The following is an 18255-nucleotide window of genomic DNA, read 5'->3' as shown; positions in this document are numbered from 1 at the left end:
CACAGTGCAACATGTCCCCAGGGGAAGAGGACATGGGAGTCTTATGGGTATGAAACATTGACAGTACTTAACCAAAGAGAGCTTCATGAGCATTGGCAAGTAGTCAATGTCAATAATGATGAAGGTTTTCCAGGCAGGTGTGGATGCATTCATATTTGTTAACCAGCCAACAACTATGACCAACTTACTCAATGGTACAAGGGTATGTGTAGTAGTATCATGCACCAGTGTAAGTTCCAGTGCAGCCAGGGATCTGTAGTGTCAAAACTATCTCAACTGTGCCCGGCCTATCACTTTCATGTGGAGTGCCACAGTAGGAGACAATCTGAGTTGTGCTGTGTGTAAAAACACCAAAAGAGACCCACTTATAGTGCCTAAAGAAAGAAAAAGGGTCCACACTTGACTCAAATGTGAGGTAGACTAACACTCCATAGGCTTCTGACAAAGCATCATATACATTCAAAGACTGCAGGTCAGGAGCAACACCATGTAGTCAACTCAACTTACTCAATGATAACATCTCTTAACTATGAAATTATGATGAAGTTGTGAAAGTAGTTAACATGTAATACTATAAAATCTATTGAAGCAACTTACAACTGCATAGGCTACACTAACTAACCTTAACACTACCTTATACTCCTTACACTATCTTAACTTATCTTAAACAACCTACATCGACCTACCTAACACTAACTAACCTTAACACTAGACTAAATTATCAGAAATTATCTTACTGTACTATACACAAATGTTAAGATAAACATCACTCTCCACCCCAAAAATACAATACACATCGATTGGTACAATAAAAACAGAAACTACACCTAAACATGCACACTAAATATACATGTAAAAATATTTATATATATATGGCTAAATATATAACCTAGTCACAGTCGCCACTAGGTAGTTATATTCAGGACCATGTTTCCTTAGAAAAAGCATTTTTTTACTTACCTATATCTTTAGCACCATTTGACGAATCTTCACAAACTTTTCCCAAAAAAGTGTTTGTGTTGCACCCCAAAAGATTCAGGGTCATCGGTCAAGCGGGGACCAAGAAAAAGGAGGCTCCAAAATGATGCATTTCCCATGTTAATTCCCATTGGATTCTTTAGAGAGGTCTACAGGCCCTACCACCAGATGGAATTACACCAAATTTGGCGGAAAGGTAGCTGTCGATATGCTGATTACACTTCCACTTATTTGGTGTAAATCCGTTCAGTAGTTTTGGAGAAATTTAGGGAGATTCAAATTTGTATATCTCTGGCGGCAAAGTATTTGCAAAGAAAGACAAGCTTGTGCAGGGAAATGCACAGCTCTGATTTGCTGCCAACACTTTAAAACAGGAAGTGTTAGCAGCCATCTTGGGAATGGGCTTGAGCTGAGTCCCAGAAAAAAGTAAAAATATAATAAAAGGAGCCAGGGAGGTGACACCCTGAACCCTTAGCAGTGGTGGCGGGACACATTTAAAAAAAAAAAAAATCCTGCAAACAATTTTGCAATATTCATGAATTTGTGGCAAAAAAAAACAAAAAAAAACAAGCCCGGGCTCCTGCTCTTGTTTTTTTATAGGCCTCCAGGTGGGCCACATCCCAGGGGCTTTAAAAACGTAGGGGCATATTTATACTCCGTTTGCGCCGAATGTGCGGCAAAAATTTTGACGCACAATCAGCGCAAACGTTGCCCCATTTGAAACCCTGATGCCAGAGGCCGCGCATGAGAAAAAAACGCAGTGTGCGCCATTTTCTGGAAGCGGCAACCCGCCCTGCGTTAATGATATGCAGGTTAGGCGTTCCTGTCCAAAAAACGACGCACACACCCGTGCGCCGTATTTATGCTTCCGGGCAAAAAGGACTCTCGGACGGTAGGTGGAGCAAAGGAGCAAAAAAATTACGCAAAGCCCGATGTGCGCCAAAATTTAACGCCTGGGTCAGGACAGGCGTTAAAATGGGGCAAACACACCAGTATTTAATCAGAACACACAGAACAAACAACAGAGCAGCAGAGCAGCAGAGCAGCAACAGGGAGACATGGAGGTGATTGTTATTCAGCGTGCACGTAGACGCAGAGCCCTGCAGCAACAACAGCAGCTACAACAACAGGGACCCCAAAGGCAGCGCAGAAGGCAGGAGAGGCTTTTCTGCCCAAGAACAACCCTGCAAGGCATCAGGGAACACGACATCATACAGAGGTACAGGTTGAACTGGCAGGCCATTCAGCAGCTGCTGAGAAATATTGAACAGCAGTTGGCCCCCACTTTGGTGACACCCCACACCATACCAACAGAAACAAAGCTGCTTGCCGTACTTCACCTGCTGGCAAGTGGCTAGTTTCAGACAACTGGTGCCCTGGTTGGTGGAATATCACAACCATCATTCTCCGCATTCCTGCCAAAAGTCCTGGATGCCATCATTCGCCTGACACCCGCCACATCTGCTTCCCTAACACACTGCAGAAGCAGCAGGAAACTAAACAGGGGTTCTACGCCATCAGTGGCTTCCCACACGTCCTTGGTGCAATCGACTGCACACATGTACGCCTTGTGCCACCTGCTGCAACAGAACACCTCTACCGCAACAGGAAGCACACACATTCAATCAACGTGCAGGCCATAGTCGATCACTAAAGATTGTTCAGCAACATCGTGGCAAAATATCCTGGGAGTGTACATGACGCATTCATCTTCCGTCACAGCACCATCAACCAACACTTCCAGGATGGACGGTATGGCAATGGACTACTTGTTGGTAAGTACAAAAATCAAACTTATATACACACTGCACAGCAACCCTCTAGGACAAACAACACCTACACCACAATAGCAACACTTAGCCAGGAACACACTGAGGTCCTCACATCACTAGCCATGTTTCTGAAGTCACCATTGAACCTGTCACACATTGGAATTTACTCCACAGCTTAATGTGAAGACATTAATGAGTGTGGTTGCCTAAATGTCACCTTGCAAATTGGAAGTGTCACAATAACCTGTACATTAACACATTGCATAAGTCTTAAGGTATGGGATGTCCAGGGTACTTTCATATGAACGTGTTAACTACACTTTCATGTTTTAACTCTGCATGGAACTATCATCTCTCCCCCAGTGAAGACACACGGACACGTGTATCACAAGTCACAATGCAAGGGAGGGCACACTGTTCTGAAAATCCAAATACATACTGCTGACAAACAGTTAGCTAACAAACACTTGCTCAGCCAAGGAAAAAACTCAATGCAAAACTTTTCTCCTACAAGTATAGGTTGTCACATTAGTACACAAAAGAGTCACAGACAACACAACACAACTACTGCCTTCAAAGGTCTGTACAAGAGTGCCTCCTATATCTAATTGATCCCATTCTGTGTTTCTCTTTCAGCTGATCAGGGGTATGGCATCCAGTCTTGGCTAATGACACCATTTGGGAACCCGACTACTGCTGCAGAGCGGGCATACAATGACGCCCATAAGAGGACACGCAGCATTGTTGAGCGGACCTTTGGGATCCTAAAGTCAAGGCTCCGCGGCCTTGACATCACTGGCGGTAGTTTACTATATTCCCCAGAGATGGTCTGTAGGATCATACTCACTAGTGCCATATTGCACTATATTTGTGTAAAAAGGAACATTCCCCTCCTTGAACCAGACCCAGACATGCCGGAAGACGACGAAGAGGAGGATGCTGGCCTGCAACAGGAGGAGGAACAACCAAACACAGCTGCTGGAGTGCGTAGGCGCCAACAGCTTGTAAATAATTAATTTTCATAATTTCTTATATCAACACTTATTGCACAATTGTAAATAAACACAGATAACAAACACCACATCATGCTTTGGCCTATTCATTTCTGCCCACCTTTAGTTTGAATTTGCTGAAGAAGAATGTCGTCTCATTGTGCAATAATGACATAACACTCATCACACGAAAAATATACACCACAAATGTCTGCACAGAGGCTATGATGTTTCATGATACATTACCATCCAAAGAGGCCAACAGGAGTACATATGTGGCAATGACACATGCCGGATCCAGACACCTGAGACAGTCTCTCACTCAGCACAAAAATGTAGCTCATTTGAAAGTCTCATTACACGTGTTCAGTGACAGGGTGGGACCATCCATGTGTACGTGACCATGTCCTCAATGGCATGTATCAATTTTTGATATAAACAATACCCAATTGCAACAAGATTAGCTGCCACTAACTCATGAGGAGACCTTGAAGTTACAGTGACATCATACACCCAGACAGTTGATAGTGGATCCACATTCGCCCACACATATAAACATATGTCATCCAATCAACCAAATATTTGCAAGCAGCCGATCACAGTAGTGTCCCAGTTCGAACCTAGCAGGAAGAATGTACCATGCCACTAAACCAGGTAATGCATAAAGGGCCACATACATCAACAACCTATTTGTCATCAGCACATGAGGAACGCCGAGATTTAGCAAACATAGTCAGTGCAAAATGGTATGTCAGATTGCTCCAAATAATCAATAGGGCAAACGTCAAATGGGCTAATGGGATGATTGAATGGCTAACAGTGATTCATACCCTATGGCCTTCCATTAGCCTGCTGCTGCAGGTTTAGCATAACAGCATAAATGGAAGACCTGGATAAATTAGCAAATCTGGAAGGGCAAAACCTAGGGTGCTGGGGGCCTAAGTCCACCTCTACCGCCCCCCAAATATACAAGAATTAGGTAGATGTGAAGTAAACACATGCATAAGGCGCATGTGTGGCCTACATGTCAAAAGTCAAACACAAATCAGATACACAAAATCATTATAAGGACATGGTTAGCCCCATAAAAAGTGTAAGTGACTATTGCACTCCCTGTTTGGACTATAGATAAATGCATTACTGTGATAAATGTGGACACATTTTTGAGAAGGAATACATCCTGGTATCCCATTCATCATTTCCAAATAGCCATCAGCAATTACCCAAAATATGTGTACAAATATGGTTAATAAACATTTGGAGCAATCATAAATATTACAGTGTGAATGCCTTCTATACATCCAATAAGGGACATGTGTCATAGCTAACCACAAATGTGTATCACATAGCACCGTTTGGCCATGACAAAGTTCCTTTCACAACTTGAAAAAATGTAGACATTTTTGTCAAAATGCATCATTTTTTCACGCATACAGCATGGGCGTCATAATTTTTTGACGTACAGGAGTGCACAGAATGCGAGTCAAAAAATATTATATGAAAAATAATAAAATAATAAGGTACATTACATGTACACCATATTGTCTATGAAGCGTCATATTTCCACGCATACAGCATGGGCGTCATAATTTTTTGACGTACAGGAGTGCACAGAATGCCGAGTCAAAAAATATTATATGAAAAATAATAAAATAATAAGGTACATTACTTTTACACCATATTGTCTATGAAGCGTCATATTTCCACGCATACAGCATGGGTGTCATAATTTTTTGACGTACAGGAGTGCACAGAATGCCGAGTCAAAAAATATTATATGAAAAATAATAAAATAATAAGGTACATTACATGTACACCATATTGTCTATGAAGCGTCATATTTCCACGCATACAGCATGGGCGTCATAATTTTTTTACGTACAGGAGTGCACAGAATGGCGAGTCAAAAAATATTATATGAAAAATAATAAAATAATAAGGTACATTACATGTACACCATATTGTCTATGAAGCGTCATATTTCCACGCATACAGCATGGGCGTCATAATTTTTTGACGTACAGGAGTGCACAGAATGCAGAGTCAAATATAATTTTCATATTTGGTTCTCATATTTGCCAGCAAATTACAATTCTACTGTAGAACTGTATACTCAGCCTCACACAAATGTAAGGGAACAATGAAGAAATTAGTTTTGACTCTGCATTATGTGCAATGTTATGCGTCAAAAAATATGACGCACAATCTGTATGCGTGAAAATATGACGCATAACGCAAAAATAAAAACGGCGGACATTTTCTGCAGGAAGTGATGTAATAGGATATCCTGTTTACATAATCTGTACTGTGAGTTTACATTCACTTTCACTTTGCAGTCTCAGATTCTTCTAGACTGTGTGGCTGTGTGAAAAGTGTTGTCCTGTGTTTTACTGCTTTTGTGTCCTGTGTACCTTGTATATTGTGCTTTTGTGATCATAGTCTTGTTGTCTAATATTGTCTTAGTCTGTTTTGTATACTTTTGTCAAATCCTGTGTTTGTTTGTTTTGTCTGTGGGAGTCTGTTCTGGGTAGTTTAAATTTGGGGTTAGTTGGGCTATTTTTCTTAAGTTTTCTTTTTCCTTCACTACTCTACCTTTCCCCATTTCCCAATTTTACTTTTTTGTCTAATTTTTCACCTTTCAATTTGTAAATATGTCAGGTAGGCCTCGGCTTGCCAGGATGGGTGAGGAGGAATTGGGGGGATTCATTTGGCTTGTTTGCCATTTCCTCCCACTCATGCTGGAGGCTGGGGGCCGTGTGATACAGGGGTATCACACGGAGGCACGTAAAGTCCGGTGGGGGAAGGTGCGGCATCACCTGGGCCGGGTCTACGGTAGCATTAGGAATGAGCATCAACTCAAGCACCGCTGGGCTGATCTGATATCCAGGGAGCAGGATCTGCTGGACCACCTGGGAATCAGGATTGGTGGCCATGTTGGTGAGTACAAATCAATTACATGTGAATAATTGAAAGCTCTGTGGGGACATGTGATGATTGTTACCCAATCTGCTAGATAATTAGCTGACTGTGTGTAATGCTAGGGAAACCTAATGTGTATTTGTTGCACAATGTGTAGGAAGACCAATGCTAGCAGTCAGATGGCTCATGTTTTCAACACATACCGGCTGCCTGTAGCTGTAGGTAATGTGTTGTTGCCTTTGTGTCAGACAAGCGACACGTTAATGCCTCTAATAGAACTCTACAGGTCATAATTGCCAGTGAAAAAGTGATGTTGAAACATCATACCTACATATGTAGACGCCATAGCTAGACAGAAAATTGTAAACGCATGATGATGCTATAAATGTGTGGTGCCTTCACGTCACATGAAGTTAGCTATGTTGTCCACACATATGTCACATGTGTGTCTGGTTGGTGTGTGTTGAAAATGTCCACATAGCCTGTTTGAGTTTGAGGGGTCATGCAGTCCTCAAGTAACCAGCTTTTGGATGTCTCTCTGGGATGCACATGATGAGATGAATGCAACCCTATATTGTTGGGGCATACTAATGGAGGTGTATCTTTGACACCACATGACTGTCCTGGCCACTGCATGTGTGTAGTAGGGTGTGTAACTGTAGCAGGAGACTCATCCAATGTAAATGTTGCTTATAAATACATCCATGCAGTATGAGCATGTGTGAAAGTGTATCATTACGCATGTCATATTCACACAGTGTCATAGTAACTGCAATTATTTGTCAGTGCACGGAGTCTGAGTATATTCTTCCTTTCATGCTTTACAGGTGGACCTGCACCGTACACCGTGGGAGAGGTGGCACATTTTGAGGACCCCGATACCTACAGTGAGTGTGGCCTGAGTGCTATTTTTATTGTTTGCTAGTGATGCATGATGGACTACTGTGTGTTCAACAGAATTCAAGATTTGATGCGCTGCCCGTTCATTGGCATTGTTGCTTTAGTGGGATTTCAAATATCACTTCTGTTTCTGTAGACCAATACTTAGCCATCTCTCAGATTTAGGGTCTGTAGGTCATTCCAGTCGGCCCGCTATGGGGAGTGGGATGAGTCATGTGGAATACACTGGTTAATGTAAGAGTTGCTCTGGGACTTGGCTTGGACTGAGTCTGCATATCAGACCGACATTCTCCCAGATAGCTTTGGCAAAAGGCTTGTATAAAATATGCAGCTTCCTAGTTGAGGATGGACTGTGTACACTGTAGGTTGGATCTTCCAGGGGCATGTACTTCCACAAGTTGAACTAGAAGTGTGTGTGACTAGAGTGCAATGGCCTAGGTGTTCAGTCGACTCATGATCATGGGTGTTCTTGCTCCTCTGTGTGTGTGGTAAAACATGCCTCACTGGTAGTATGTGATGTTGGCCTGAGTCAGTGCATTTTGACATGTGTGGACCTTGGATAGGACAATGTTTGGCTGACTCCAAAGTGTTGCTAGCCCTTCATTGGTGTTGTGTGTGGAGCCAAATATTTGTTGACCTTTCTATACACTCCTGGGTGTGCATTGAATCTGGGATTGTTGGTTGTTCTTCCCACCCCACCCTCAAAGAGTGCCATGTGATTGGGAATAGGGTACCTAGGACTGTAGCAACCAGTATGTTACACATACTTGTGACCTTTTGCAACTTTGTTTAGAACCTAGTGTACATATTCGGTTATGGCCCATGGGTTCAATATTTGCAAACAACAATTTACAAATGGCATTGAGTGAGGGTTGTGATAGTTATCACATAGAGTGACATATGTAGTGAAGTCAGTATGCGGAAGAGGTTCAGCCATAATGTCATCTGAATTAGGCATTATTTGGATGAGAAGTTTAGGCTGATGTCACCCATCATGTAGAGACATGGATATGCTAGGTGTGAGATGGCCTTATGTATGCAGGCTTCACATGTACTTCCTCTGAGACTTTCAATGAACTATGTTGTGACAATTGCTGGAACACATACAGTACAAGTAATGTGCAAATGAACCATTGTGCTATTCCACCCAATGCATTTCCCATGGTAAATATTTGCCATATCTCTTCACAGCTGCAAACATGAGTGCCGCAGATAGACACCAGTTTGAGAGGCGTGCCATGCGATACCGGCACATCCTGCAGGTGCAGTCGGGGTACAGGAGGATGGCCCGCAAATACCAAGCAGATTGGGCCTCCGGGCATGGTGGGCCTCACCACAGGGTGGCCCTACATTGCCCACAACAGCCACCACCACCACATCCACCAGGTCTCCCCAAGTGGCCCCAGCAACGGCGGTGACAGTTGACCCTGCCTCGTCATCAAGACCTGGACCTAGCCATGTTCAACACCCAGGACAGTCCAGTGGGCATTCAACTACTGGCACAAGGTCCACCTCGGCCAGCACACAGACTGCAGCAGCCCCTCCTGTGGACCCAGCCGCATTCCTGGCATTAAGCCGTAAATTGGACAAAGTTTTTACAAAGGTGGACAAGCTAAGCCAGGATGTGGCATATATCAAGAAAAGGGTTCGGTCCACCAGGCGGACCCTACGGAGGGCCAACCTCTAGGACTTTTGCCATGTTTTACTTTTACCCCTCCCCTCTCTACTCTTTCCTATTTTGTACTGATGGTTGGGTTTTGGGGATTAGTATTAGGTTAGTATAGGTTGTTAGCTTAGTTAGTGTTAGGGAAGAGGGTAGGGGGTCCTTATTCTTTCTATTTTTCTTTTTTGTGTGGGTAGGTGGGTGGGGGTCAATGTTGAGATTCCTGTTTGTTTAAAAAAAAAAAAAAAATACAAACAAATATATGATTGTTTAGGATAGTATAGTATGTGTGTAGGTTAGTATGTGTTGTCCTGCATGTGTCCTGTCTCATAATGGTGGGTGGGGGGTTGATGTTTAGATCGTTTCGTTATATGTGTAGAGTAAGTTTAGCTTAGGTTAGTTAGGGACAGTTGTGGGTTAGTAGTAGTCAGGTTAGATTAGTGTAGGTATTACTTTTACCTTAGTTGCCTCTTGTGTGAATAAATAGTAATAAATATATAGTTAACCCTTTGCATGATGCGTTAGGTGCTACTTTATCATGGCCTTGACATCAGTGTAGGTGAATGTATTTCTATGACATTAGTGTCCTATGCTACCCACCACAGAAAATTGAGGTTTAACATGCCAGCTACCCGTGTGCTAACTTGGTAAGTATCCACAATTTGGGAGACCCACCATTGGTAGTTTGCATCGATCCCCAAGGTTTTGTGTTGATGAGTAGGTATTCTACTTCACAAAGTGTGCTTCCAGACTTGTTATTGTGGGTAATTTAATAGGTCGGACTGCAGTGTGATGTTCAGGGAGATCCTTGTAGATGAGGTGTTGTTAACACTCTTGTCTCGTTGCCTTCATTGCTGACCTAGATCATGTGTGTAATAATTCAGCATGACTTTACTTCATGGAAGTATACTCAGAAAGGGTGATTGATGCAGTGTTTTCTTTTTTTATTTGCTTAGATTTTGCTGCATAATTTCATGTTTTAGTATTGCATGGTGCCTACATTTCTCAGCCACCATTAGTTGACTAGAATTGTTATAGATGGAGCATTATTCTGTCCAACACAGCATGATTGTGTGTGGTTTGTCCCTTCATCAGTTATTCTCCTCAGGATGGTAAGGCTATGATGCAATCCTGGCCACTGCACAGATGTAGCAGACTACATGATGTCAGGACAGTTGTATTGACAAGCTACATGGTTGCCACACAGGCACTTTAGAGTTATCTACTGCACAGTTGATGTGTCAAATCACACAGAGACATATTAGGTGTACAAGTGCTATTTATTGATAGGTGCTGTAGTGCAAAATGTCCATTGTCCATGTTTGCTGAGTCCGTTCTGGTGCATTCTTACATGGTGATTCTACAGAAGGGGTGTGGATGATGCTCCTGACATGCTGGGGTGATGTCACAGACAGTGCAGAGGGACAGGAATTGGCAAATAGTAGGAGAGAGACATTCACTGGCAATGGTGACAAGTCATACAGTGGATTGCAGAACAGTCATTGAGTGTAGTTGTAGTGAGACTGGCATTTGACAAAACATAGGACCTTGGTCAAAGTAGGCCATGGTGCAGGGACTAGTGCTTCCGGGTACTCTTCCGTGAGAATGTGATCTGTTCCATGTCTTCTTCTTCTGATGTGTGTGTTGCCTGGTTTGTCCTTGTTGTTGTTGGTTGTGAAGGGGCAACACACACCTCAGTGTTAGAAGACGTGGAGGCAGACATCCCGGGGGCTGCTCCCTGTGAAGTTCTTAAGGGCAGTACTGCTGCAAGGAGGGCCTGCTGGTTTTTGAGAATAGCAGCCACATCACAATGGTAGGCAGCCAGGTCGGCCCTGAGGGGTTCAATGTTGCATTCGTGCACACGTTGACTGGATTGCAGTTGTAGGTGTTGTGTCAACTGGATGACAGCTGTACTGATTTCCTTCTGTGTTTTAGCAAGTTCCTGCAAGAGAGATGTTAGGGCTTGCATTGCAGCTGCCTGATCTGCAAATGACGTCATGCACGAACGCACCCCCTCAAGGCTGGCTGCCATGTTTTGCATCCCCACCCGCACCTCCTTGGCCAGCTCCCGCTGGACACCAACTACAGTTCTTTCAAAGCTGGTGCCAGTGTCGTCAGAGTCCTCAAATGTGTAGGAGCTGGCAGGTCTTACAATTGGGGTGGTGGGTGGGTCTTCTGTGATGGCTGCTTGTTCTCTGCTCCTCCTTGTGACTGAAGGTGGGGTCTGGAGGGTTTCAAGGACCTTTTGGATGGTCTCCTGGGAAATGTTTATGGGCTCATCATCCATGTCATCAGGGAAATCAGGGACAGGCATATCGGCAGGAGATCCATGTTCCTCTGCAATGAAACAGGGTACAATTACTGTGTCTGTGTTGTGACAATTTTGCCATAACATGCAAGCCTTTTGCTGAGTTTACTTTGTGCAATGGTTTGGTATTGGTATCTGCTGTCCTTCATATGAGCATTGTTATAGGCCTATGGCCCACCTGTGTGTCACATGTATGATATATAGTTATCAGACTTGTCTGCCTAATCGCCTCTAGGTGTTGCTTTGTACCAATTAGGGAATTGCCATCTTTTTGTCCTTCTCGTCCCTCCGTGTATATCTATTCTTATGGAGAGACATTTTGTTGTGTGGGCTCTCATTATCCTAAATGAGACTACTGGATTTCTAGGCAGCAGGATCGATAACGGTGTGGGGGCCTGAGTCTGACCCACTTGTAAAGAACTCTGTCACCCTAAATCTTTTTTATGGCTCTGGCTAACTAGCAGTGCCTCATGTCTCCCACGGGGAATAAATGATTAGGCAGCCGAGCGCATGACATTTTTGCAACTTCTCAGGGAAGTGGTGGTCACTCAGATCCTAACCAACTCTCTCATTTCCAGTATGATCTCATATACAAATGACAAAGACAGTATGAGTTTTATATGATGATTTCATTAAACAACTGTATTTTAGATAATAAGGCGTGAGCCGCAATAACCAGAACAATACAACATAGTAGAATTGAAATAGTCACCAGGAGAGTAAAACTTAAGAACAAAGCTATCATAGTGCCTAACAGTTTCTACTCTCCCTCTGCTTGTTCTATTTAGAGCACAGCATGTTCAGCTTCTAGCTTGCCTTTCCGAATCACTGGGGAGACATCAGCCCTCATACCTGAGCAAAGGCCTGTGATCTGGTTCAGCATCTGCAACAAGGCAGGCAGCGTCTAGTTGTGGTTCTCTGTTCGGAAACTCCCTCTTGTGGGTATTGGGACAAGGAAGTGTTTTTATAACTAACATGTCATCGTGATCACAAAATGTCCCTACGCAGGAATGCGACATCTAAACTCCTACCACGTCTATCGGCAATGTACCAGACTGTATCCTTGACTGAAACACAGAGTGAATATGTTATGGAGAACTCCAGTGCTGAAGTAGGCAAAACAGTGTGAAATGAATACAAAACAAGACCGTAGAACTGGCTATTTGAAAAATAACAGTACGATGCCTAATAAAAAAGCATTTAGTGCAAAGTGCACAGAGGCTCTAAGCTGTCAGCAAATGAATAAAATACATTCAGGGCAAAGTGCACAAAGGCCTAAAGGATGAAGCTAATGCGCAAAGGATAGGTAAAACTTACCACACTACACTTTCACTGGCTGTGGGTGTTGTGATTGCCCTGCCAGCACACTTGCCTCTCAGGACCTGCCCCAAAATCTTTTTATTCACATTGACCTAAATGTAATTGTTATGTGACATATCCTATGCATGGAGATGTTAGGATGTGATATGGATTTAAACATTGTTGATGTTTCCAGCTGATGTTGGGTAATGTGTGTTTAATTGGATTGCCGTGTTTATAGTATCAATGTCCTATTTGGTTCTCAGACTGTGCAGGTGTGTTTCAGTGACCAGTTGCATGTGTCCCCTCCTCAATGTTGTTGTCTGAGCAGTATGACATTAGTGATGTTGCCTTGTTAGCCAGGCACGTGAGGGACCCTGACGTATGCAGCATGTGTGTGTCCTTAGTGCTGTGTGGCTCCTATTGCTGTTTACTTTGGCTGATGTATGTGTCAACTATGGGCATTGGCATTTGAGTGTACTGGTGCCTTTGTCTTATTTCTAGAAATAGTTGCAGAATTCATCCTCACCCCCTAATTTAGGTAGGTATGTTCCATGGGGAGTTTCCTGCCATTTGCTACTATAGCTGCACAGAGATCAGAGGTGTTAGTGTCAACTGTTGTTGCAGTTACATTGCAGTTGTTGTTTTGGCTACTGGATTACTGATAGGGACCTAGTTGATGTAGGATACATTTTGACTGTCGAGTGTCTGGATGTAAGTTTGACGTAGTGGCCTTCCCACCTGTCGCTGCTTCCCTTAGCTCCATTGTTGTCATGATAGGATGTCCCCATGGGACTGGTGTTGGTGCTGTGTTTTGTCGTGCCCCAGCTTCTGTCTGTGCTGGGCATGCCCCCCTGCCGTGCCCCTTTACCCATGCCACTTCATATATATGCTGACTTACATGCATTGTGTAGTTGGTATTCCCCACCCCAGTTGCAGTTATCATTATTGCATCATAATTCCCCATGTGACTTATGTCCTGGTAGTCTGCGCTGTCCTGTCCTTGAATCTCTGTGACGATCTCCTCAGGGATGACGGCTGCGACCATCTCCTCCATGTGGTCCAGGGCCTCCTGTTGTGCTGGACTCCCCCCTCCAGTCTGCAGTGCTGCCTTCCTGTTCCTGGCCATTTTTTCCTTTGTCCTACGTTTGCAGTCATGCCAGCGTTTCTTACACTCGGTGACTGTTCTGCGTTCTTCAGCCACACTGTTGATCTTGTCCACAATTTGTTTCCATATGGCCTCTCTCCTGCTGATTGGCAACTTAGAGGTGATGAACAGTTGGTGCTGGTGTTCTGTCACCTCTTTAACCAGGATTTCCTGCTCCTCTGCACTGAAGCAACACTTTCTTTTTTTTCTAAAAATGTCCTGGTTCTTGTATGGATTATCCTGGCTGGTTCCTGGTCTGCTGTCATCTTCCTGGGGTATGTTGGGGCATCTGGGGTCCATTTTGGCTCTCCTCTGCTGAAAGGGCAGTGTTCGCGGGTAAATTTGACGCTATTGCGTAAAAATTTACAGCGCTTTCCGGGTTGCGCTGTCGTAAATCGACCCACAGTCACTTGCGTCGCGTTAACGTTGGTTTCCTTTACGACTTGACGCAGCTGTGTGCGTCACGAAATAATGACTCCCACCTGTTGGTTGCGCCGCCGCGCATCAAGGTATAAATTTGACGCACGCACGGCGCATCAAAATGGCGTTAGCAGGCGGTAATTTTTTTGGCGCAAAACTGCGACGGCGCAGCTTTGCGTCAAAAAGTATAAATATGGCCCTTAGTGTGGGCTACGGGGACCACTACGGGCTATGTCCCATCTTGGAGCCACTGATGGCCCTGTGGACAGCCACCCCATCCCGGGGCAGGCTCCTGCTATGTCCAGGGGGTGCCCACCACCCAGGACATATTTGTTTGCTGTGGCTTGGCTGCAGTGCTGCAGCCAAACCAAGCCACAGCAAAAACTTTGCTGTATGACAGCGGAATCTTTAGAGCAGGTCCTGCTCTCAAACAGTGGAGCTTTCATCTCTGTCCCCTGCATGCATGCAGGGGACAGAGATGAACTGCTTCAGCAGGCAAAGAACTGCTGTCAAAGCAGCTCCCTGCTTGCTGAAACCATGGCACAGCGAGGGAGGCCTTAAGACTTTCCCCACAGTGCCAGGTAGCCTGTAAAGGGTGTTTTATTTAAAAAATAATAAAACAATATATAGGGACCGCAGGGGAGCCCTTGAGGGCCCTCTCGTGGTCCCGGATAGCCCATAACTGGCTGACATAAAAACATACAAAATGCAATGAAAACACTGTAGCTCAATATGAAGGTCACAGACTTTCACACTGAGCTTTGGGGTTCAAGTCCAGCTGGACTCATTCCAATTTAAAGTAAAATATATTATATATTTTTTTTTAAATACATTTTTGTTTTAAATTGGAAACTAATAACTCATTCTAAGTATATCAGACATCAAAGACTAAAAAACTCTATCTCTCTCCCTCCCACTTTGTTTCACTCTCTATCTCTTTTTCAGTCAATTCTTCCACTTAAAGACCCACTCAGACACTCACGCACCCACTCACCGACCCACTCAGACTTTCATGCACTCAATAACAGCCCCAGACACTCAAGCACCCACTCAGACCCACTCTCACAGTTACACACCCACTCAGACCGTCACACACCTACTCACAGTCCCACTGACACCCTGATTTACCCACATACAGACCTGCGCACATACTGATGCACCCACTAAAACACTGATGTATGCACTCTCACACCCAAACAGGCACTGACTGCCTCTCTTACCCCCCATACAGCCTCTTACACCTATTCTCACACCCAGAGAGGCCACAGACAACTTACGCATGCATAAAGGGCCGGGCACAGCATCGGGTTGGGTGGTTAAGGAGCTTCATCACAGGTCCGAGCTACAGGTCAGCCTTTGTAGGCAACCCCTACTGCACCCAGGAGAAGGCTGTGCAGGGTGCATGTTTGGGTGCTTATATGGCATTGTCCCTGTTGTCAACCGCTCCCGGAAATGTGCAGCCGTAGTTGGATTCACATTTAGCAATGAAAATCACTATACGTTAAAAAAACATAGGAATTCACTGAAAAACAGGGATGTCAAAGTTAGGTTCTGAATTTACTCTTACAAAACCATGGAAATTCAGCAGTTATAGTTCTTTCAAGTGACTAAAGCTTGTTCCCTAAGGTATCTATAACTCCCACCTTTGCCATGCACAGCTAATTTCTCTACATCATTGATGACATATAATGTGTCACCTTTCATATTCTCACTTCAACATTATTGATGAGACTCTGCATGGCGAGGGACCAAATTATAGTTACCTTAGGGCACGAGTTTCAGTGAACACATATATATATGTATATATATATATATATATATATACATATATGTAAATATACGCACTTAAAAAAAACAAAGGTTACAGGGATGTTCTACATTTAGTTGTAGAAAACTATAGAAAATCACCAGTCATAGTTAGAATTCGTTAAAGTGACTAGAATTCGCCAAATCTGGGGATCCACCCAAAATTACGTAGATAAAAAAAAATGCTTTTTACTCTGGGGTAGTCTTTGTGGGACCCTAGCACCACAGCTCAATCAATCAATTCTTTCAGAACACCACTACTCACTCGTGAGTGTCTCAAGGCTAAGGGGTCAGGGTATCTTTTTTTTCTTTTTTTTTAACATGTTTGTCTGGGACTCAACTCAAGCCAAGTCCCACGATAGCTACCAACACTTCTTGGTTTGAAGTGATGGCAGCTAATCAGATCTCATCACGAGATTGGAAGGTGTTGCAAATCCTTCATAATCCCTATATATATATATATATATATATATATATATATATATATATATATATATATATATGGATTTTCTTCAATTTTTCAAAAACTACTGAACAGATTTAAACCGAATAACAAGAAAACAAGAATTACTGCCCTGCCCAATTTGATGTATTCCATCCTGTGGTTTTGGCGCTATCGCTGTTCAATTTTTTTTAATGGGAATTAACATTGGAAATGCTTCAAATTTCACACACTCCTTTATCTCAGCCCCTGCTTCAGGGATCACCTGGAAACTTTCCAGACAGCAGCTCAAGTGACTTGATTTTTTAAAGAAATTTGTGGGAAGAATTGCCAAGTGGCGCCAAAGATATACTCAACCAAAAAACAGCTTCTTCTATAGAAACTTGTTCCTAACTATAACTACCTATTTAGAGTTATCTCAAGTAACTATAACTCATGCCCTAAGGTAACTATAACTTGCGCCCTGCTAATTAATCCACAAATTACAGCACACATGACATCTTTTAAAACAGCATTGATGTTATCAGTATAATATTTGTAGTAACTTTTTTGAGGAAAAATCTAAGCATGGCGGGGGCACACCTTTAGTTACCTTAGGGCACAAGTTATACTTACTTGAGATATCTCTTACTGTAACAGGTGAATTTCTATGGCTCTATAACGTCTCTGTAACCTTTGATTCTTTCAGTGTTTATATATATATATATATATATATGTATATATATATATATATACACACACACACATATATATATAAGCACTCATTCGTGGAATAACTCTTCCACACGTGACCGCCGGTGGTGCCGCTGATGGCCACCGCGTCTAAATATATTAAATTTCCTTCATCAATCTCCAAGATTATGGCACTCCACAGACGACAGAGTTAGTAAAATTTCATTTATTCGACACGCGAAGGAATGCGTTTCGGCATTGCTGCCTTTGTCAACCTGGCAGCCACCATCTTGAAGCCACTATTTATATCACATGATCAGGCTACAAAATACCTTGTTTCTAATAGATTTCTATTATGTACCTAATAAGCCACATTTCTCATTATTTCTAAAAGCATATTACAGTTGAAATTTTTGACAAAATGTACACACGATCTTTAGTCAAACAATTCTTTTGTAGACACGATTTGTCCCAAATACAACATAACAACATGAATAGCATTTCAATATCGGTTCGATCATGGCCGCAATCTCCAATCAGCACAATGCATATGTTTATATCTATTCACCTACTTTACATATACTAAAATTTTAAAACTTTATTTTTAAATGTATATATAATTCTTCACTGCTATTTAAACCTATATGTTCTTTGGTATCAAACTTTAATATATCTAGACTCCAAACTTCTTAGTTTTTTTCTCTCTATTACTTCCTCTGATATCTTTATTTATTTATCTTTATTTATTCCATCAATTAAACTGTATTTAATTTCATCTACATTTCCATTATGTTTTTCATGTATGTGCCGGGCAACTGGGTATGTCACGTCCTTGTTTTGAATTGCTCTAAGGTGTTGTAAAATCCTTTAATGTACTTGCAATTTAGTGTTTCCCACATATATCTTAGGACAACTACATCTTAGATTATATATTACA

This window comes from Pleurodeles waltl, chromosome 3_1 (assembly GCF_031143425.1).
Source record: "Pleurodeles waltl isolate 20211129_DDA chromosome 3_1, aPleWal1.hap1.20221129, whole genome shotgun sequence".
Lineage (NCBI taxonomy): Eukaryota > Metazoa > Chordata > Amphibia > Caudata > Salamandridae > Pleurodeles > Pleurodeles waltl.
The sequence above is the reverse complement of the archived record's forward strand: the minus strand, read 5'-3'. Positions refer to the sequence as shown.